Source organism: Monodelphis domestica, chromosome 7 (assembly GCF_027887165.1).
Source record: "Monodelphis domestica isolate mMonDom1 chromosome 7, mMonDom1.pri, whole genome shotgun sequence".
In the NCBI taxonomy this organism is placed as follows: Eukaryota; Metazoa; Chordata; class Mammalia; order Didelphimorphia; family Didelphidae; genus Monodelphis; species Monodelphis domestica.
Window position 1 is genome coordinate 10,524,564 of NC_077233.1, and position 24,582 is coordinate 10,549,145.

General features: G+C 38.3%; 1 long non-coding RNA gene across 1 annotated transcript; it reads left to right on the forward strand.

Annotated features, from left to right (window-relative positions):
* Positions 1-9,109: 9,109 nt before the first annotated feature.
* LOC103097622 (uncharacterized) lies at positions 9,110-13,333 on the forward strand. The gene is made up of 4 exons (XR_008913656.1): positions 9,110-9,822; positions 10,342-10,465; positions 12,278-12,364; positions 12,486-13,333. It is a non-coding gene; the product is annotated as an uncharacterized LOC103097622 (long non-coding RNA).
* The last annotated feature ends 11,249 nt before the right edge of the window (positions 13,334-24,582 follow it).

Sequence of the window (24,582 nt, forward strand, 5' to 3'; positions counted from 1 at the left end):
TGTGCCACAGCCAACCCTTTTCCCTTGCACCTGCCCTGTCTTCTTCTGTTGATGACTTCTAATTTGTATTGTCTGGAGCTATCTTAACATCGTTGTTTGTACATTATTTCCTGATTACTTGTGAGCTTCTTGAAAACAGGAATTGTCAATTGTGTTTCTTTCTATCCCCAGCACCTAGCACAGTGATTGGAGCATAGTAGGTGCTTAATGAATACACATAGTAAATGCTTACTAAAAGTATGTTAATGTTGATGATGATGACATGATGGTCTTGAGGGTGAATACAACCCTCTCCTGAAAGAAATTTTATGTTCATGAATCAGAATGAGACAAACATTTTGTACTCAAGGATGGGAACATTTTGTCTATGATTGTACATGTATTTACAGCTTCCCCTGCCTTTTTTCTTTCTTTCTTTCTTTTTTTTTTTACATTGGTATGGGAGGGTGAGAAAATAAATGTTTATTTTTAAAAAGGGGAAATAAAAAAGGAAGTGCTTTTGGAATAAATCCAAGAAAGCTATCAAATTTGGTTCTTCTCAGTGGAGTGGACAATAAACAGATGAAAATCATTATTTTCAAAGGTCAGGCAAATGTATGGTTTGGGATTAAGATTTGGCAAGGAATTTGGAAATCCTCTTGTTCAATGGCCTCATTTTGTAGATGAAAAAAATAAGGTCATAAATGAGTGAGTAACTGTCTCATAGAACAAAAGGAAGAGTATGTGGGTTTTGGAAATGATGGCAAAGAGGGACAACATGGCAATGACCTACATAATATATGCAAGTTTAACATTTTGGCCCAAACCAAATGATCTCTATAGAAGTTCAAAGTAAAGTGTTCCCAATTATCCTTCTAGAAGAGAGACTGAGGAAACTAAAGATTTCTTCTTGATTCCAAGATTATTAGAGGTATAAGATTTAAATTAATATATAATAACTCTGCGCATAATATTTTATAAGATTTATTCATAATCACTTGAAGTAGAAGAAATAAAGAACTAAAATTAGAAAGCCTAAGTAAAATAAAATTCTCCTGCCCGATTCTCACTGTAATATTTATTGGGAAAGAAAATGGGGGGATTAGAAAAACCAGGGATAAAGGGAATGTCTGTAGCCGGGTATGGAGGAGTTGAGGGGAGAGATGCCCCCTGCTGAGAGGAAGCAGCAGGAGTCCAATAAGGACTGTTTGTCCTGGAATGACTGAACTGAAGTTCAGCTCCCTCTATGACCAGAAAAGATAGTCCACTTATCTGACTGCGAATTCAAATAATATAAAGTTTAATAACCAGCTGGGATTGGATTTTTTTTTCTCAGCTTCAGTCGAGGCCAGGCCCAGAGGCTGGTGGAGGTTTTCTCCCACTCCTATCTACTCTATATCAGTCCTCGCTTTGTCTAATTCAGAATCTTAGCAGTAGACAGAAAGCAAACAAGAACAGTTCTGACCTTCAGAAGTGATTGGGCCTGAATCTTCGGGTTGAACCAAGAAGAGGCACACCACACCAGTCTGAGCTGAACAAGCTCCTCTCTCCTCCAACACCAGGAAGGAAGTCCCACCAAGCAGGAAGTAAGTGCTAGTCACAAGACCCAACTGCCACTCCCAGTTGCCCCTTCCCCCACCAACTGTTAGTCTAGATTCCTTTCCACAATGATTCCCTTTTTTTGTTGTGACCTTCCCAAGGTCACTTATTTATATTATGGTTACCAATTTACTAAATCTACTCTAAGGATTCTTAGCAGGAAAGTTTGGGCAAGGGTAGTTTTGGGGTTTTACAATAAATTCAGTACAATAAATGTTGAACACAACTATTAGAAGAAATTTGAATCTTGGTTCTAATACTACTTACTCTATGTTAACTAAAACTAATACATTATTTATAGAAATTATTTATATATAATACAACAATATACATTGTTCCACATCATGATGTCAGTCAAATAGAAATATCTATTGATCTTTCTATTTGCCTAAGACCTTATGGAACTACCACAGCCATGTTCCTGGGAGAAGAAAAGGGATGGCAGAGCTTCACAATACTTATGCCTTCCTGATTGGGGATGTAGACTCCAAACAATCATCCTAGTGCAAATACCAGGAATATGGAAATAGGTCTTGATCAGTGACACATATAAAACCCAGTGGAATTGCTCATTTGCTATTGGCAGGGGGGGGGAGAGGAGGGGAGAGAAAGAACATAAATTATGTAACCATGGAAAAAATCTTCTAAATTAATTAATTAATTTAAAATTTTCTAATTGAAAAAAAGAAAATTTAAAAAAAGTTATAAGGTAGAAAAATGGCCAAAAAACATAATAAGAATCTGACCATAAAAAGCTGCTAAGGTGGTTAGGAAGTTCAAGGCACAAACTTTACTGTAAAACTTCCAAGTGTCTGGAGGAAAAAAAATCAAAACAAAAAAATTACTTATATCTTCCGTATTTTGGTACGTAATATGAGAAGGAACATGAGTATCTGGGAAAGAGAGTTCTGGGGAGTAAAATTCTAATTATACAGGGAAGAAGCAGGCTTTGCTTTAAAATTATAAAAATATGTACTTCTTTATTTTTTTATTTTAAAATGTTTCCATGTTTCTATGATTCATGTTTTCTACCTTTCTTCATTCCTCCTCCCTTCCAGAGTTGACAAGCAATTCCACTGTGTAATACATAGCTATATTATCACTCAAACCCATTTCCATATTATTCATTTTTATAAAAGAGCAAATCAAAAGGATGTACTTCTTGAAAACAAAATGAGACAAAATTCTTTAACGTGTTAAGTGGGGGTCAACAAGGTGATTGTTGTAATATACAAATTAAAGATGAGAAGGACTTTTGAAAACAGGAAACTGAGTACATGAGGAGCCATTTCCAAGGAAATTTAGGCTACCAAATTTGTCTCTGAATGAAAAAACTAACTAGAACCATTTCAATGTCAAGGAGTATAAGGAGGGCTGATTGAAAGAACCAATGAAGTTCAACTTTGAAAAGAGGCTTCAGGAGATACATGATAGCTTTGGTCAAGGATGGGCAGAAAAGTCATAGGACGAGGATTTACTTGTGTGGTCTCAGAGGCAGAAGCAGGAATAATGACCAGAATCTGAAAAGGGACAATTGAGTCTGAATAACAGGCTGAACTCCCTAAGGGTAAGAGCTCTCTCACAGTGAAGAAGGGGGAAGAAGAGGATGTTCCCTCTTTAGAGATCTTCAGGGAGAACCCAGAACACCACTTGTCAGATAGAGGGGATTTGGGGGAGGGAATGGGTGAGACAAAACAACTCTCCATTATGCTTGTAACTCTAACATTTAGAAAGAATAAAATGCATGAAGGTGAAAGTTCATGAGAAAATCAGTAAGTATGCACATATATATGTTCTGATAATAGTTGAGACATGATTTTATCAATAAATGAAGAAGAAAAGTCTCTGACAAAATTCAACACAAATTTATGAATTGGCACACATCTGGAAGGCCAAGAGCCATTCTCCAATAAATAATAAAAGATATGAGTCAGCACTTTCTTTATAAAGAGAATTTTCTGATACGATTTCTCAGAACATATGTGAAATCTTTAGTCATGATAGATATATGTATGTACAGATTTTTTTCCCTGGAAAACCAATAATTCTCTGATTGTCTGACCCACCACAACTCAGTCCATCTGCTTTGATATTAGAGATCTGCAATTTTCAACATGTGCCATTCTGAAATTATTTCTGTTATCTTTTGACCGTTCATATTGTTTATGTATTTGCTTGTTTTCCGCCACAGCAATTCTGGGCTTGAATGATATTAAAGAAATAATTGATTAAATAAATAAATATTAAAAGAATAAAAGAAAAGAATAAAATTTTAAAAATTGAATAAATAAATATTAAAAGATGAGAGACTGTGGCATAGTGGATAGGATGCTGGACCAAGGCTGCATGGATTCCTGTCCCAATTGGCTGTGAGTCGAGGGACTCAACTTGTCTATGTCCAGGGCAAAACTCTCAGACCATGATAAAGGAATTGTTGCACATCTACCTTGGTGGAGGGTGTTTTTTCCTAGGAACATAAAACAGGAAACTAACAGGCTAGTATAAAAACCTTCAACCGAAGAACTAAACTTAGTCATTTTAAAAATCCAAATGAATCAGCCAGAGCCTTTGAGGACTTCTAGAGGCTCTTCTGTAATCACTTCAGCCATGTTCCAGGATGACATTTCCATCCTTCCATCAGCCACCTTGTTCTTCTTGCCTCTTCCTGAGTTTATGGTCCCTGGGGAGGTAGGCAGAGTTGAGGGATTCCCTTCGGTGACTTCCTTACCTTCTTTTACCTGATGGTCATTGAATGCATTGCCCAGGAGCACTGTTTCCCTGGCCCTTCTGCTCCTTTGGCTAGCAGGCGATCCACGTTAGGGCTTCCTCCCCTTCCATTCCTTCCTTCACTAGGACTTGTTGCTATTTTGAAGTCATGAGCCAGCTGAGCTTAGTCCTAGCCATTCACTCCAATCATCTGCCCAAACCATCATTGGTCTATGAATCAGTCATCAAGCCTTCATTAAGGACATACTGTGCTAGGCACGCTGGAATGGGGAGGAGAGAAGAACAGGAGCTTGCCTTCTCTTGGTATGGATACCGTATTCACCAAAAAAGAGGCCCCCACTACTATGCATGTATATAATATGGAAAACACACATGCAGAAACAGGACATTAAAATAGACAGTGCACATGCACACATATTACATGCAGATGCCACAATGTGCTTACGTTAAATGTATGTAGACATATATGTGCAAAAAAGACAGCTCATATACACGTGCCTTTTATTCCACACATGTATTATGTTTTATAATTAATACATGTATGGATGAATGTGTGCATGTGTGTATCTATAAATATGTGTGGTATGTCAGTGACACACATGTATAATTGTTATTCAGTTACTTTCAGTCATGCCTGACTCCATTTGGAGTTTTCTTGGCTGACATCTTGGAGTAGTTGGCCATTTTCTTCTCTAGCTCATTTGACTGATGAGGAAACAGAGGTAAACAGAGTTAAGTGACTGGCCCAGGGTCACCCAGCTAATGTTGGCTGCCAGATTTGAACTCATGAAGATGAGTGTTCCTGACTCCAAGCCCAGTGCTCTATCCATAGCTGTCCCCAGTATGTGCCTACCTAAATATATGACTGAAGGTTATTGTATTTTGTTTAATGTGAAGGGAGTCTCACATCCATGCCCCTTCTTTGCTTCCTATACAATTACCATTTTGAACTTCCCCATGCCACCTTTCTGGATGCTGAATCTTCTGTTCCTGCTCCAATCCCCTCCCAGATGGAGATGGTCAGTAACACCATCTCTAACTTCATTGAAATGATGGATGGCAAAGTTGAACAGCCCAGGCTGGGGAGAGATTCTGCAGAGCTCCATCAAAGACCTTCCCCTAAGCTGAAGCTGTTAAAATAGAGGCATGGAGTCATCGCTTTAACCCATCCTCTGTGCAATGGAGTGTTCTGCCGGAGATGAGGTGGAACGTTCACCTGGCAGACGGGAAGATCTGATCTCAAATCCAGTCTTAAATCCTTGCTGGCTGTGTGACCTTGGACAGATCACTTAACCTCTATTTGCCTCTGTTTCTCCAGTGGCCAAATGGAGATGACATTAACCCATACTTTCCGGGGCGTGATAATGGCAAAGAGCTTAACTCAATACCTGGCATACAGTAAACACTATAGAAAAGTTTGCTCCCTGCTCCTCTCTTCCCTTAAGGGAAGCATCTGTTCCACGCTTGTTTTCCCGTCTCGGGTGCCTAGCACAGTGCCTGCTGGGGTATATGTAGACATTTTAGAAATGCTTACCATGAATGTGTGACTTGATTGAGACAGGGGTAGAAAGATTACCTCTTGGCATCAGAATCCTTGGATTTAATTCCCACTCCGAAAGGCAGTCGTCATCTACAACGTGCCCAGGACCGACTGCTCAACCTCCGGGAGCTTCCATATCCTGGTCCTATAGGAAACAAACGACTCCCCTTTCCTGCTACCAATTCACAGGCTTATCGTCATTCGTTCTGTTTCCTAAAGAGATCCGGAAAAAAAGGAAGTTAATTTCACATTCTGGAATGGGTTACTGAGAACTGGAAACTGAAGAGATGCCCATCCATTGGGGAAGAGCCAAGCAGGTTGTAGCATATGATTGTGATGGGATTCCACTGAGCCCTAAGAAATGGTGAGGATCTTAAATGAAAACAACAACAGCAACCTGGAAAGCATGAAATTCTAAAGAGGGAAATGAGCAGATACAGGAGAACATCATTCACAGCAACAAAGAGATAGTTTGAAAAATGGCTTGCGTGTGTCCACCTCCAGAGAAAGAACGCATGAAGAGAAATAAGGACGACAGCGTTTTACTTGGGTATTTCTCCATCAAGGGTTGCCTTCTCTATTGGGAGGTGGGGAGAGAGGGAGGGAGGGGGTGACCTGAGTGTTGTAATGTAAGAAACAAACAAATTAAATTAAATTATTAGGGGAAGATTCTGGGAAGGCTTGTTGCCAGGATGTTACGGGACTGTAGAAAGTAAGCACGCAAATAGAGTATATTTGCCAAATATTTCTAACTGCTGCGTGTCCATGCACCAGTGACTAGAAGGTATCGCATGAAGCTTCTGATGTGAATGAGATTTAGATAATCAAACTGTGGAGTAAATGGCGAAATTGACCCACGAATGATTTCCAAATCTCCAGTAGCCAAAGAAATGGGCATGTTTGGGGCCCAGATGCTGTCAGTAGAAGGTGCCTGGAGTCTCTTTCTCTTCCTGTCCTTCACTTTCTTCCTCTGTCCAATGAGTGGTCAGTCTCAGTCTTACTCTGGAGTCCAAAGGCTCCTGGGAGCTCGGGACAGTTTGCTGGAATCCTATATTCTAACATTCTAATATTAATAAAGAAGAACCAAGAGATATTTGGGGTTTTCACTCTTTAGCTGGGGGCTGTGTGTCTGTGAGGAGGAACAATCACCTGCTTTTGACAATGTCTGCCTGGAATATTTTTGCTGTCTTTTATGAGGAATGAATACTTCTCACATCTCTCTAACAAATGTGAATCAGAAGGAACGCCCCCTGGTGGACAGTCTAACAGTATCCTCTTCATTGTCCTCAAGTAGACACAAAGCTGCATCTGGAAAGAACCAGTCCAAAGCCTTGGTTTGATTTGGATTCGACGACGTCCCTCCCGTTTTCTTCTAGATCAAAAAGACCTCTTAAATAATATTTTTCATTGGACAAATCCTCATTTTTTTTTTCTCTTTTCCTACCCAAAAAAAAAATCCTAAAAGAGGATTCAACGATGCCCTTAAAAATAAATCTGAATTTTAAGACAAGAATCAGTTTTCCTTTTATCTAATTCTTCCCCACCTGGCCCCCACTACACCTATTTTAACATCATTTCTTTTTACTGCCACCGGACACACCTGTAGGGATACATACATACACATACTCTCATATATGTGTACATATTCATATGTATGAGTATACATACATATATTTTATATTGAATATATTTATATTGAATTTTTATGTTGAATAAATATGCTGGCAGATACATTACTGTTTCCTAAAGTTGATACTTTAAGATACATTTTTTTAAGTTTAAATTTATTTACACAAATAATTAGATTTCTTCAAAATCTGAAAGCACCACCTACAAGGACGAATTAGAGTGAATGTTCCTGAACTGATTGATAGCCAGTATGGTCAAAATGCAAGTTCATTTCTTAAAGAAACAAAACATTCAAAACAAAACAAGCAGGCTCATTTCATTTAGGAAATCCAGGCTGCTTAACCCTTCCAGGAACATTCTAACTGAAGTTGCTGGAAATCCTAACTATCTTCCACTAATTCTAAATTCCCAATTTGTGCCCCACCCTAAAAATAATCCATGACAACAGAGCCAATCCTGAGCCAGTGATGGGCCACTGGATGTCCTGGCCAGAAGGTGACGGTTTGGATAGTCTTTCCAGAAGCCTTGACCAGATACCCAGCTCAAGATCGGTAACACTCTAGGAGAAAGCTGTCGTTTCCTGGAGGTTTTCTCCAGCATGGCCACCCTTTAAGGCCCATCCATTCCTGGAGCTCTTTGGCCTTGGGAATCAATGTCCCTTTAAATCAACGGTAATATCCGGCCACCAGTGAATGGCAGAGGAGTATATTCTGTGATTCGAACACTCGAACTTTCCATCAGCCGAGCTGTTTGCTTTTCATTAAACTTTTCCCTACCAATATGATTCTTTCAATGAATGAATGGCTTTTGTCACTTTTCAAAATAAGAGCCCACCGACAGATCCTCCATATTTTTTTTTCCCTGAGCTGTTTCATGAACAGCTCGACCAAATAAAAGTATGCCTGTCTCTTAAGCTTTCCAAAACACAGCTTGTCGTTAATTGCTAAATTCATGTGCAGTGGAGTTCCCAGGAATTTCCTTCACACACAGAAGTTTACCATAGAGGCTGGAAAGACTATATGGTGGATTTCCAGTGTGGGGGGAAAGGGGGAGGGCGAGAGTCAGCGAAGGAGAGAGAAGAAGGGGGGGGAGCAGGGGGAAAGAAGCGGAGAGACAAAGACAGGGACAGAAAGACAAAAAAGAATGAAGGAAAAAGCAAAGAAACCAATGCAGAAAGGGAAACCCAGAGAGAGTAAAACAGACACAGTGAGAGACCAAAAAACAAACAAATAAATAAATAAAACGAAAGAAGAAAAGGAAACAGATCAACAGACATAATGAGAAAGGCAGTAAAAGAAACAGACAGAGCGACAGACAGCAAAGAGGAAGAACAGTCCATCTTTAGGAATTTCTTCCGTCATTTAAGAATTAGAGTCGGCGGGAAGACATAGATGTTCTCCTTTTCTGAGTAGGTCTGGAAGGAATGGGATTGGCTATCTTCAGGGGGGACAGCTTGGGTGTCCCGAACCCCTCTGAACTGTTCTTGGAGGCAAGGTGGTAGCGGGGAGAAGGGGGGATTTCTTTAATTATGTAAAGGCAAGACGTAGCATCCCGGTGACGTTCTTTGACGTGGAATGATGCCACTTGCCTTGTGCCTTGATAGTAGAGGAGCTGGAACATTTTATCCAGAGAAATGGCCCTGCTTGCCTTATTTCTCCTCTTGGGGATGGGAAGCTCCTGCCTGTATGCCTAGAGCCTCAAAGCTCTTCCCAAACGAACCAGAAACGACCACGTCCTGGAGAAACTGAAAGAAATCGGGCCATTTAATTTTTTTTTTCTCTCTGTTAGCATAAGCCGATTGAGCTAGAAATGGAAAATGAAAGCCTTCTGTCATAAAAGGCCACTTCAGTGGCAGAGTGCTGGCCTGGAAAAACAGAGAAAAGATTTCGCAAAGACATTCTCTAGTGAGGGAGGCGCAGGCCGGTTTTGTTGGCCAAATTCAGGAAATCACACACACGTCGGGCAGCTCCATTTTCAGTGGCAACCTTGAGAGACGCGCCTTGGCATTGGCTGGCATGGCCACCAAAGGCCCGCACTGGCATTTTATGGGACATAAATGATAGCCCTGCTGCTGGGAGTTTGTAATTATTTAATCAAACCCAGACGGTGGAACCTGGAGGGACAGCGTGTATCCTTCTAAAAGAGGAAAAAAAGGCAACTCTCCATGGCTTGCCAACCATGGAGGAGGGCAACCCCTTAGGCCAGCCGGAGCCTTTTTCCCAGGAATGTCCAGAGGTTGGAGCAGGGATGCTTCCTGCCCACAGCCTGCCTCATCCTGACGGAGCCATGTACTTAGGCCATTCCTGGGCAACCTACTCCCTCCCAACCGCTTTGATGTGCTGGTGCCGGTAGAAGGGAAATCCATTACTTCTGTTTCCTTTCAGGGGCTGAAATCAATGCCCAGCTCTATCCAGGAAGTGGCTCTTTCTCCTCGACACACATTTACAAATGGCGCACGCCTCTCACTTTGTATTTACATTTCCAATCTGGAAGATGACAGACCTGTTAGGTTGGCTTCCCCCACTAAAACGTTGATAATGAACAGGGGTGGGTTCAGAAATAAATCCCATGGCATGGTCTGCTTGGTGCCAGCTCCAGCTATACAGGCCCAGTAATGTTCCCTGCCTGGACTCTGCTCTCTAAATCAGCTTTCAATTCTGCCCAAGCCTGATGGAAAAAGAAAGGGGGAAGGGGACTTGAAAAAAAAAAGTTTTCAAAAGCAGGGATTGTGTGTTGCTGTTAGAACAAATTGTTAAATTAAATTAGCGTTACATTTCATTCCTAGCCCCTAGGAGATTCGGGGACTTAGAGAAGGTGCTCTCTTGAATTTGGTCGTTAAGTGTAAACTTAAGGTTTCTGTTTTCCAGCCCAAAGAAAGGATGCCTGGACTGGTGATGTCATAATGGCGTCCTTTTCAAAGAATATTAAGTTAAAGGAAAACACCATTGGATAAACTGACTTCAATGGGACTTTGAGATAGGGAAATAAAAGGTAACTCCCCAACGTGCCTGTATTATTGCCAACGTGAAATCATTTCAGTCTAGAGGAGGAGATCTTCCCTTGACCAGGCAAAACAGGAGGCACTGCCCAGTGTGTCAACCCAGGAGCAAGATATTCTGATTGGGTTTTTCCTTGGAAATTTCCCCACTTCTCATTGTTTGGGGGAATGGAAGGTTGAGACCAGGAGATCGGCTGCTGGGCTTATTTTTTAAATTGCAAAGATTCAAGTTAGGAAAATTTCCTCCTGCTCCCTGACCCACCAATGTCATAAACTCTAGAAGAGATATGTCTCAGAAAAGAAGTACGGCGGATATTTAACCTTGTGCCTCAATTAGTAGTTTTTTTATTCATTTGTTTCATTTTGTTTTTGAGGATCCAAGGCTTTGAAGTGGAAAATTCCCCAGCCATACAGTAAGATAGATACATTATGGTTTCTCCCTTCTGGAAAAAACCCACACATTTTACTGACGTACCTTCAAATATGCTTTCATAACACATGTTGAAAAAAAAACCCTAAACTTTGTCTTAGGAAAATGAATCAAGATAAAAGTCAAATTCTTAAATACTTACAAAAACACTATGATCATTTCCCAGGGAAATAAGAGACTATTTTTAAAATGAAGCATTATTTTTTCCTCTTTTCTTTTCTTGCTTTTTTACTTTGCCTTTCTCCTTTTTTGCGCCCCTTCATTAGGGTCTATGTCCTTTTCCCCAGATTGGGCTGGCAATGGGCATGTGAAGATTTGTGACTGTGAACAGTCTGGACTCAGCCTCCTTTCCATGATGTATAAATGCATTTTTTTTGTTTCTTCTTTAATAGACTTTTTAACAGGATAATAATCTTCTTTTTACTCTTATTTTATATACCTCCAGTAATGCTAAAATCGGTTATATAGAATCCATAATTAAAGAAAGATGTGGACTCCTTTTACAGGTTGCATTCAACACTACAATTTTGTTTTATAAATGAATTAAAAGGAATTCCGGTGAGTGGGAGGAGAGGATGGGGAGCAGTTCTGTTTATGGATAAATAATTGAGCAAAGAGGGCCAAAAGATGCTCCTGAGCTTCTTGGATCCTCAAGATCCCTAGACAGTTCAATGGAGAATAGTTTAGCCTTTCCCTTAGTCAGGATCTCTCCCCTCTGCCTTACAAGATGTGCCCCAGTTCTCAAAGATGTCATTTCCTCCTCACAACCTAAGTAAGGTTGGGGGAAGGACCCATTCCTATATTTATTTCTTTTCAGCTAAACTGGCCCACCTTCTCCTCCTCCTAAGTGATAATCCATGTCTGAGCTTTTGTCCTGGCTTTTCCCTAATGCCTAGTACATATTCTCTCCAAAATCCCATTTTATCTCTATCTCCTGGCTTCACTGGCTTCTTCAAATCTCAGCTTAAATCATTTGTAAACCTTCTGCAAGAAGACTTTTTGGATCCCCCCTTAAAGCTGCTGCCTTCTATCTGTTGATTAAATCCAATTTTTCTTGTCTATATCCTGATTGTATAAAGTTCTTTTCATGCTGTTTTCCTCATTAGACTGTGAATTATTTGAGAACATGGGTGATCTTTTGCCTTTCTTTGTTCCACCAAAATTTAGTGCAATGGCCAGCAACAAAGTAGGTGCCCCAACATATAGTAGGTGCCTAATTATTGCTAATTAAGTGATTTATTCCTTAAAAACGGAAGTACCACCCTACAGAAGTCTTTTTCCTGATTTTCCTATTTGCTAATGCCCCTCTACCACCAACAACATCAGCAAAAACTTTTGTGGCTTACTTTGTATATGTTTTTTGTTTTATTGTTAGGGGTTACATGATATAGTAGAAAATGGGATTGATTCAAAGTCAAGAGTATTTGGGTTCCTTTCCTGCTACATTACTTGTTCCCCTTGGGTAAGTCTCTTCAATTCTTTGAGCCATAGTTTTCTCATCTATAAAATGAGGAAAGTAGAAGAAATGGTCTCTGATGTCCCTTCTAGCTCTAAATTTATAATCCTCTCAATGTACTCCCCAGGTCTATCGGACAAATCACTTCTCATCTAAGACTTAAGATTGTCAAATGAGAAGAACGGAAGATGAGCAGGTTACATTTGAAATTCACTCTCATCTGAATTGGTCAAAAGAGAGAAGAACACATACAAAGAAATGTATATTTTACTCAGAGAATAGGAGGGAAAGGGGGAAATGAAAGAGAGACAATAGATTAAGGAAGATATTCATCTTCAGTTGAATAAATTCTGAAAGAAGAAATCAGAAACAAAAAGTAGGCAACCTATCGGAGAATAAGATGGAAGGAAATACACAATAAATGTGAATTTCACCAACGGAACTCGAGAGGATAAAAGAATGGAGTAAAAAATAAAATTTAACAATGCATTCTTTATAAGAAATACACTGGAATTTGGAGGAAAATGTATAGCCTGTGTCTCTGACAAATGCTAAATTTCTCAAATATACAGAGAACTGAGTCAAATTTATAAAACTACAAAGTATCTCCCAAATGAAAAAAAAATGATCAGAGTATATGAACAGACAGTTCTCAGAGAAGAGATTTAAAATATCTATAGTCCTGAAAAAAATGCCCCAAACATTATTGATTAGAGCAAAACAAGTTTAAAAACTCTGAGATACCACTTCACACCTATTAGATTGGTTAACGTGACCAAAAAGGAAAATAATAATGTTGGAGAGGATGTTGGAAAATTGGTATGCTAATCTACTATTTGTAGAACTGTGAACTGATACAACCATTCTAGAGAAAAATATGGAATTGGGATCAAAGGGCATTAAAACTATGAATACCCTTTGACCCAGTAATATCACTACTGAGTCTATATCCAGAAGAGATGAGAGATAAGGAAAAAGGTCCTACATATACAAAAAATATTTTAGCTCTCTTTGTAGTGGCAAAGAACTGGAAACGGAGTAGGTGACCATCACTTGGGAAATGGATGAACAAATTGTGGTATGTGGTCATAATGGAGTCCTATTGTGCCATAAGAAATGAGGAACAAGAAGAATTCAGAAAACCTTGGAAAGACTTATATGAATTGAAGCAAAATGAAGTGAGCAGAACCAGGAGAACAGTGTATGGTGTAACAAATATTGTATAATGGTCAACTGCAAATGACTAAACTATTATCAGCAAATCATGGTCCCAAGATATCCACAAGGGCCTCATGTTTAAAAATTCTCTCCACAGCCAAAGAAAGAATTGTTAGAGTAGGACTTCAGATCAAAGTATGCCATCTTCAACTGATTTGTTTTTAATATTTCGTGATATATGTCTTTTTTCCTGGCATAAACAGTATGGAAACATATATTACCTGAAAGTACTCGTATAACCTATATCAGACTATTTACTGCCTTAGGCAGAGGGGAAAAGAGAGGGAGGGAGAAAATATGAATCCTAAAACTGTCAGGAAATAATTGTCAAAAATTATTTCTATATGTAATTGAATCAACAAATGAGTAAATAAAATAAATACCCTGGAAAGAAAACAATTCACGGTGTTAAAATAAAGGATTGGAGTAAAATCTATTATGCTTCAGCTGAAGTTAAAAAAATAAAGGCAAGGATAGCCAGCATAATTTCAGACAAAGGAACAGAAAAAAATAGATTCAATTAAAAGAGATAGAGAAACTACATTTTTATGAAAGATACCATAGAAAGTAAAATAGATTTATATTCTTAGTAAACATTGAAGCATCAAATGGCATAGTCACAAAAACCTTCAAGGAAAATTTAAATGAGGTAAAACCAGAAATTGTTAGTAAAACTATAATAATGGTGGACCTTAATGCATTCCCCCTAACCTAGATAAATCTAACCTGCAAAAAGGATTTCAATAGAATTTTAGAAAAGTTCTATATTATAGACTTCTAGAAATTATTGAATGATAATAGAAAGAAATATACATCTTTCTCAGCTGTACATAGAACTGACAACATTTGAACAGGTACTAGAGCTTAAAAATCTCACAAACAAATGCAGAAAGGTACAAGTATTAAATGCATCTCCTCTGGCCCAAAATGAAATAAACATTGTATCTGATGAAGGGCTGCTAATGAAATGATCAAAAGTAATTGGATGTCAAACAACTTATTCCTAAAGAATGTGAGTCCAAGAATAAATAATAGAAATAATCAATCATTTCATTTAAAAATTTTGGTTATGATGACACAGCCATACCAAAACTTAGATGATGGAGCCAAAGTTGATTTTAAGGGAAAGTCTATATTTTAATTGCCTTTATTTAAAAACAATAGAGAAAGGGAGGCAGATCAACAAAGGCAAGTCCGCATACTATAGGCACTAATCCTCCCTGAGTACCTCAAATATTGCAGAAGGCTATTAATCTTGAAGAGAAGGCATTAGAGGTCTATGTATTAAAGAAAATAATGAAAATGGACTATAGGGGCTCTGAAGTTTCCTCTTGTACTACATGTGCGCTCTTCTATGTGTACCTGTTACCCACACCCAATTTAACATAAGCTTCTTGAAGACAGGGACTGTTTCTGGCACATCATAAACACTTACGCAATGCTTGTTTAGTGGATGAATTTTGAAGAGCACATTATCAGGGACCTTTATTATTCTGGTAGATCATGTGTAAATACTTTTGAGATAGTAAAACCCAAATTTTTCAAGTTCACAAGTTAAAAAAAAAATCCATCATGTTAATTCCATCCTGGTGCAATGTTCTACAAATACCTGATCAAATGATTGGCTTTTTGCTATCTTGTATTAGGCGATTTTATTGTCTTCCTTCAACATGGGGAAATGAAGTAAAGATGGTCCACTCATCAAAACAATTTGGTTCTACTTTTAGCTCTTCTGCTTCTTGGTTGGGAGCAAGACACTAACTCTCTTAGTTTTATTCTCATCATATGAAATGTGAATTATATTTTCTTTCCTGCCTTTTTTTCATGTTTATAAAGTCACATGACATGATCCATTCATTTGTTTACTCATTCATTAAATAAGCACTTATTAATTACTTACTCTGTGCAAGGCACTGAGCCAAATAGTAAGTGTTCAAAACAAAAATGAAACTAGTCCTACTCTAAAGAGACCTCAATGTTCTTGAATTTATGTAAAATGGGTGAATATAATTAATGTGGAAGCTAAATGATACAGTCAATAGATTAAGTCTTGAGATGAAGAAGATTTGAGTTCAAATGTTGCCATGGACACTATCCATATGACTCTGGTAAGTTCTCTGTCCCTCAGTTGAATGTCCACTTGAAAAATGGGGATCATAATGGCACCTATCTTCCAGGGTTATTGTGAAGATCAAATGAGTTAACAAATTTAAAGTGCCTTGCAACACTTAAAGTGTTATAACAATGCTAGGTATTATTATCTGTGATCCATTCATGGCATGCTGGATATGTCTAAGTAGCAACATATTTCCAGTAAAAGTAGGTGGTAAAAAATTACCAGGAAAGGATTATAGATGGAAAAAGTTGTAAAAAGAATGTCATGCAAGAGAAGCATGCCAAAGGACAGGTAAACTGCTCATGCAAAGACTGAAAAATAATAGGTAAATGGCCAGAAGATTTGAAGCAAAGAATATCCTTTTTTACATGTCATTCAAGTTTTTATTTTTCCTCCAGCTCTACACTTGAAATATCCCCTGCTATTATTTCCACTGATCAAAATCCATTCTTTTTGTTTTGATCATTCATGTAACTTCAGAGAAGCCTTAAATTCTTTGGACTTACCTATAAAGTCAAAAGTTTAGATAAGTTGATCTCTTAAATGCATCCTAAAATGATAGAATTTCAAAGTTGGAAATTACTTCAGGAGTTTTCCAACATGTCACATAAAAAAGCAGCCTCACACAATACACTCAACAAGGTAGTCATTAAACCTCTCTGTTTGTGGTCTTCCAAGATGGGGAGTGGAGGGAAATGGAATTTGTCTCCTACCTGGAAAGAGTGTTATTTGATTCTTAATATTAAGTTTAAATCTGTCACTTTACACTTTTTACCCATCATTCCTAGTGATTCCTTCTGGGGCTGAAAAGAGGAATCCCACTTCTTCCATCTAATGACCCTCTGAATACTTGAAGACATCTATCAAGCCCCAGCCCAACACTCTCCTCTAGGCTAAACACTCCTCAGTTACCTCAAATGCTCACCTTCAGCATAGAATCCAGGATCTTGGTTGTCCTTTTCTAGTCATTCTCCAGATTATCAATAAAGCAGAGCACTGAGAATGCAATACCATGTCCTGAATGTGGTCAGGGCAGAAGATGACAGGATTCTTACTCATTAGCACTGGAAGCTGCTGCCTTATGTAGCAATATGCTGTATTGAAAATGGCCTTGGACTTGGAGGCGGGGGTGATGGGAATTTGAATCCTACCTCCCAGATCCACTAATTGGGTGACCATGGTTAAGTCATTTGATGGCTATGACCTTCAATTTCCATGACTACAAAGCATTAGTAATAATATTCATACCTTCCCAGGTAGCAGTAAAAATTCAATGAAACAATGTGAATAATGTATCTAAGCTCCAAGAATGTAGAACCTGCTTTCACTTTAATTTAATGTTCTCAGAGCTAAACATAGGTTCTCATATATAGAAAAGTGTTAATAAAAGTTTGCTGATTCATTCATCTAATACTTCTTATTTCCTCCAAACAATTAATAATATCTTATTTCTCACCCAATTTCATGTAAAACAATATTAAACATTCTTTTTCAAAGCTTTGAGTTAAAATGATCTCCCTCCTTCCCTCCTACCCCTAGCCCCTACCCCAAGAGGGTAAGCAATCTGTAAATTACTTGTGCAACCATTTAAAACCTTTTTCCATACTAGTCATTTTGTGGAAGAGATCTAAAAAATAAGTAGAAAAAAGTAAAATACATATTTCACTGTTAAAGCCCCAGAGTGGGGCTGGACTGGGACCAAGAATGGGGGAAATAAGAAGGTAGAAATATGAAGGACCTCATCTGAAGATAAGGATGAGGGAAAAGATAAGAATCACAGTCACAATCACAGTGTGGGGTCAGAAGAGACCCAGTGCTGATGGCAATGGGTTCAAGTTTATTGGTAGATCTTTTAAAGGTAAAAACCACAGGAATTACAAACAATTGCTTGTGAGAAAGGCCCATAGGAAAGTGTAACTATAGATAGTGCAGCTGGTAGGATAGTGGTTGGGGGAAGATAATGGTTCCAGGAATCATCTGGGGTTCATGGAACAGTCAGCAATCTTGTTATAGGAAACTAAAAGAAGGTGGAGGCGAGGGCACTTGGGCTTGTTCTCAGACAGACCCTGAGAATTCGACCTCTGAGCAGGGCTTTCAGATCTTTATCTAAGATAGACCCAGGGATATCAACCTCTGACATTTCACTCTGAATTCAGACTCCATCAGTTCTTTCTCTGGAGGCAGATGGCATTTTTCAACACGAGTCTCTGGGATTGTCTTAGATTACTGCATTGATGAGAATAACTAGATTGTTCACAGTTTTTCATCAAAAAATATTGCTGTTCCTACGTACCATGTTCTTCTGGTTCTTTTCACTTCACTTTGCATCAGTTCATGTAAGTCTTTCCAGATTTTTCCCAAGTGATCCTACTTATTTCTTATAGCATAATGCTATTTCACACAATCATATACAACTTGTTTATCCATTCCTCAATTGATAGACAACCTCTCCATTTCCAATTATTTTCTACCACAAAACAGCTACCATAAATATATTTTCTTATAATCTCTTTTCCCTTTTAAAAAAATCTCTTTAGGATATGGACTTAAAAATGGCATCGATGAATAAAAGGTTATGCAAAGTTTTAGAGTTTTTTGAGCCTAATTCTACATTGCTCTCCAGAATGGTTTGAATCAGATGCTAACTCTACCAATATTGAATCAGTGTCCTGATTTTCTGAGATCCCCTCTGACATTTATCATTTTCATTATCTGTTATATTGGCTAGTCTAATAGGAAGATGTGGTACTTCAGAATTGTTTCAAAACATATTTTTCAAAAGCAAAGTTGCCTGCTCTAAGATGATATCTAACTGCACAGCATATGTTTTGTTCATTTATCAGGTGTCTTGGGATGTTGCCAGTGCTCCTATTGGGTTTTCACAGTTAACAGATCATATGAAAGGATGATCTTAGTCACCTGGCATCAGATGATTTTGAAGGAGTCCCTGAAATCTATTTTACATGCTATCAACTTCTGTAGTGTTCAGTATCTTCCAATTAAAGAGTAACGATGCATTTATAGAATAAAATCCTAAAATTCATATGTATAAAAACTCTCTCCTCCAGTGAAAGTGGATAACTCATTAGTCTTGTTGTCCTTTACTATTTTCACCTCCCACACTTAAAATATTCTTTGCTCTCTCGTTGTCATATGTTAAAATTCTTATTTATTCTCTCTCCCAACATGCCCCCATGTTACTTTGTACTTATTTTAAACTTTCTGCATTTTAGTGTCTTATGACTAGAGCCTAAATCAGAAATCAGCAAACTATGGCCTGAGAGCCAAACCTGACTCATTTTTGTGTAGCACAGTAGCTAAAATATTAAAAAAAATTAAACAAATAATACTTCCCATTATACTCATGTTTAGTTCGGAAGCCATACAAAAACTATTAGTGAGCAGGACTCAGTTTGTAGGGTCCTGGTGCTGATGTTCAGAGTCTAAGAATGAGGGTTGTTTAACTCCACTGTTTCGAATCATCCCACTTCTATAGTGAGTATCAGGATGCTATGCCTTAATATATTAATCAGATGAGCATACTTCTATATTGAATCAATCAATATAGACTTTAGATTAAGTGCAAGAAAAAAAAAATATTGGTTAGCTTAAATGTTCCTGAAAGTTAAGGAAGCTTGATCCATTTGCTTGAGGGACGTGGTCATGTCTAACAGAGCTTGTATGAAACTAGCCAGAAAGTTTGGACTCTGAATATTTCACAGCCTGTTGGCTGAGTTTAGAGACACCAAAGCCCTTAAGAAAGAATTGCTTTGTGGGGAGGAGGCACTGTGGGAAAGAAAGAATAACCCCACTCTTTACATGGTCTAATGCTGTGTGCGCACCCTTGACAATAATAGAGATCGAGACCTGTCCGTGTCAATCTACCAAATATGCATGAGCAACTATGAGTCATTCTCAAAGAATGCATCCAATCCACTGGATCTCTTACTCTATGTCTCATTTGTAGGAGGAAAGCAACTGGGCTATCTGCCTGTTACCCCTCCTAATTGATGATCAGTCAAATTAAATGGTCAACCTAAGGCACATTGGAAAAACCTTGAGTTTGGATAAATTTAATTCATTGTAACAAACATAAGGGCAAGTCATTGATCATACGGCTACCAAATCAAATAATGAAAAGTTGTTGTCCAAATGAGCCTACAATCTATTCTAAATCCCTATGTTGTTTTGGCTATTTGCCCTTTGTTTTCACAGAGGATCAATGATATCATAGGTTGAGGTCTTGATTTCTGCTTGAATTGGATTTGGATGAGGCAGAAGTGCATAAAGTTAGCAACCTCACTTTCTTCCAAAGTCATTGAAGTCCAGTGGCAAGACTAAAGTCAGGAAAACTGACTTTGCCTGTGATACAGTAGATGATCTTGGCATCTTTGATGTCTGATCAAGCTCTAAGGTTTCCACAATGCCTGCTTCAAATAGCTTTATTGCCACTGGAAGAAACTGTTTTCATCCACCCATTTTATTAGATAAAGTCTTCATATACTTGAAATAGACATCTGCCTAACTGACTAATCAGTTGGAGGTCTATCAATTAGGTCAATCAATCCTGGTTTAGTCTGTCTATTGAAACGGTTTTGTGGGTTGTGACCAGTGTGCATGCTACAGCTTCCTTGAGAGTTAGGCGAGAGAGAGATTATAAAGGTAAATGAGTAGCCCTGACAACGGCTCTGCAAGCCCTCAAACCAGAGATACTAGTCCTCCTTGAATGCTCATATTGTAGACTTCATTAATGCCTATGTACAAATGACCTTCATTCAAGTTTCTATTAAGTACTTAATCTGACAAACATTTATTAATTGTCAGACATTGAGCTAAGTGCTAGTGAAAAAAAGAACAAAAGGAAATAGTACCCATATTCAAGGATATTATATTATACCAGGGGAGACAACATAGGCACAAATAAGCATATACAAAATAAATTCTTCTTACATATGAGGGAGGAAGACTATAAAAGATCAGATGGTAGAAGAAAGCTTCCTATAGAACTCTGTGTAACAATAGAGCTTTGGAGGAAACAAGTGATTCCAAAAGAGAGCAAATTGTGTTTCAGACAGAGGAGAGCTTGGGCCACGAAATCGAGATGTTAGATGAAGTGCTATTTGTCAGATATGATAAGAAGGCAACAAACACTTTGAGAACACATGATGTATCTAGTATCATTCCAATTTAATGACTGCAGATTGGAGGAAAATCCCACTGGCTTTGTAGAGATAGAGATCCTTTGTAGATGGATCTCACCATGCCATTCACGTGGAGGATGGCTTGATGCTTTTCCACTTTGATAGGCATCACTGCCAAATTTAAAAGGCACTCTGAGTTACCTTGGGGAAATAATAATGAAACAAGAGAAAGATCATTGGATTGAAAGTTTGATACCAGACTTTCAGTTTACTGTATGATTAAACTTGGACAAGTCACTTATCCTATCATGGACTCTATTTCTCTATATGTTAAAACAGGAATATATTAGAACAGGGCTTCTTCAACTTTTTTGCATCATGGAATTCTTTCTTAGTCAGGTGAATTCTATGGAACCCTTCTCAGGACATTTTCTTCCTTACATTTATAACTGAAGGAAATGCTAAATTGTTGTTCGACGTTAATGAAGATAAATGTGTAATTTTTCCTATCCAAATTGATGGATTCCCTGAAATGTATCCATGTACTCCAGGTGGTCTTTGGACCCCAGAATAAGAACCCTTGATCCAAATGGGATTCAGTGGTCTCTAAAGCTCTAAATCTGCAATCTTATAATTCTATGCAACTTGCCAAGAAAGAGATATTTTTCTTTTCAATCACACCTTGGCTCTTCTACTTGAAGCCAACAGATCTAATTCACATGAAAATCTCTACGGTATTACAAAGGGAAGGTCTTCTTTAGTTCTCTGTATCAGAGAAATGAGGGTGAGGATGTCAAACCCTTTTGAAGATAGAGAAAAGTCAAAAGCAGGAATGCTGAATGTGTTATTCTTACAGTTGTGGTCAAGTGTGGGAAACCCAGCAGTTTTCTATGATCCACTGGGGAGAGGAATGAAAGACGAAGAGTTTGGTCCCAAAATACTTCCTTCAGATGGTAACCAATCTGGGAAAATATCATTTTTTAGGAACATAGTTTAGGAAGCACATCAGAATGATATTGTTTCAGGCTAATAAAATCCTAAATTGCTAGGGAAATAGGAGCCCACGATGAAAGGGTTCCTCTTGAAGTGATACTTCCATATTCAATTAGCTTACTACCCTATTAGGTTAATTTGATACTGTGCTAATACAGAGAGGGAATCCACTCTGATATGCATATTAGCATTTGGTTGGGTGAATATCGTGCCCTGCCAAAGGCTACACTGAATGAGCCTGGATCTGCTGAGGCCTTGGTAATTTATGACTTTAATACATTGTCCTAGGTTCTGCACAAGGAATGTTATTGTTTTAACCTCCCATGGCAGGCTTTCATGCTGTTGACTTAGATTATATGCATTTTCCATGTCTCCCTCTTCTCCAATTTGACACTAAGCATGCATTCTGATGTGCTCAGTTTACTCAGATCCTCCAAAAGAGATTCTCCCTTTTTTGCCAGCTGGAACAGAAGACAGCCCATGTGGCAGATTCCTATTTGTGCTCCATCCAGATGTTTGTCTCTCAATGATATCCCTATGTTGATAGCACAGCAGCCCAGTTCCAGACTCAAAGCTTGCTCTCTGTAAAGATTCCACATTTGGGACACCTTTAAAGATGGAAAAGCAGAGGTATTCTTCAGGGGAAGCCTCATCTTCACCGGACTCTCCCCTTCTTCATTGCAGATGGGAATATTCATCTAGGCTTTTCCTCCTAAACCCTTCCAAATCCATCCCGGGGTGGCTCGATTTGTAGTACAAGGACATTGTTCGGAGATCTGTCATTCTTCATGTTAAGTGGATTCTTACATGTTAGCACCTGTGGTTATTTTCAAGTAAATTTATGTGTGGTCATAAGAACATGTTGAGATGGGCCGATTACTCGAGAAGCCATTTCACTCCCTCAGTGTGAGGAAAGAAGCCTCAAGACTGGAGCTGGGCTCATTTGGGAGAAATCCATTGGTGACGCTTGGGAGATCAAGTCAGCTGTTGGAATGGGAAAAGATCGCTAGGGATAAGATAGAAATAATGCGCGTGTTCTTATTCAAGTGGCTTACTGTGAATGATGCAGAACCTCAAGCCTGGAAGGTACCCTAGACATCACCTAGTCCAATTTCTTCCTGAACGAGAAGTTATACAACATACCCCAAATGTGATTATCCAGCCTTCACTTGCCATTTACTAACTATATAAGAGTTCATTATCTTTTGAATCAGCCTACTTTACATTATACTAGTTCTAATTCTTAGAGACAGAATAGCATCCTGAATAGAGCACCATCCTTAGGGCAAGATACTCTGAATTTGGGTTCAAATTCCACCTCTGAAACATACTGGTGACGTGACCTTGGGCAAGTCCTCCTTGGTATTTTAGTTATCTCATGATAATACTATAAATTGGGAAGAAGAGACATTATAGAGTAAGTTTCCTAATCTGGAACGTCCCTGTCCCTGTAAAATCACTTTTGAAATAACTATATATTGGGGGGGGGGGGGGAAATTTCCTCTGACATGTGGAGCCAAATGTCACAAACTATTTTTCCTTCTTCCATTTGAAAAGGCCTTCAACTCTAAATGATCCCCCCTAGTGCAAATATCAATAATATGGAAATAGATTTTGATCAATGACACATGTAAAACCCAGTGGAATTGTGGGTCAGCAATGGGAAGGGGAGGGATGGAAGGGAGGGAAAGAACATGAATCATGTAATGATGGGGAAATATTCTAAATTAACTAATTAAATAAATTTTTCCAAAAATAAAAAATGAAAAGTCCTTCAAATACTTGAAGAAAACCATCATGACCCTTCAACTTTTGTCATTATTTTTTAGATAAATGCTAAAAAAAATTGAAATACAAGTCCTCATATAGTAAGAAGTCCAAGTCCCTCACCCTTACCTGATTACATTATCCCTTATTCCTATCCTTTTTAAAATGTAGCACAAAAACGAAACACTATATTTCAGAGATCAGCTAATATCAAAGGGTAGCATTTTTCTGATATTTAAGGTTTAAAAAGTACTTTTCATCTATCATTTCATGTAAGCATCACAACTGAACAATAACAATAATATTAACATCTATCCTTTATAGATAAGGAAACTGAGACTTGGAAAATTTAAGTAATTTGCCCAGTCACACTTATCTGAGGATGGATTTGAACTCATGTCCTCCTCTTTTCCAGCTTTCCAAGTGCAACAAGATTAAACTATAGGGAGATGAGCACTTCCTTAATATCAGACATTTCTCCACCTTTTCTAATATAGCTTAAGCTTGTCTTTCCATTTAGAGCTGCCAGGACACACTATTATCCCATGATAAACATACAATCCACTCACATCATACACTCATTTCTTCTTAAACATGGTGTTCTTGATTCATGACTCCCTCACCTTGTGTTTATGGCAATGGCATTTTTCAACCCAAGTGTAGGACTGCACGTTTCACCTTTTTATAGCCCATCTCTTTTAGAGCCAGCCCAACGTGAGAACTCTTCAGATAATTTCGTGAATAGATCCATGATGGCTATTCACAAAGTGATTCCTATAACCTTTTATCGGTAAACATTATAGTAACTTTTCTAAAGAAAGGCTTGGGAATAAAGATCCATTTTTTTTTCAGCGCCATAAAAGTTATTCCACACCTTTCTTTCTACAGTTATGCAGCACAGTGGATAAACATGCTGGGCTTACAGTCAGGAAAACTTGAGTTCAAATCCAGCCTCAGACATCTCCTAGCTGTTTGCCTCAGTTTCTTCA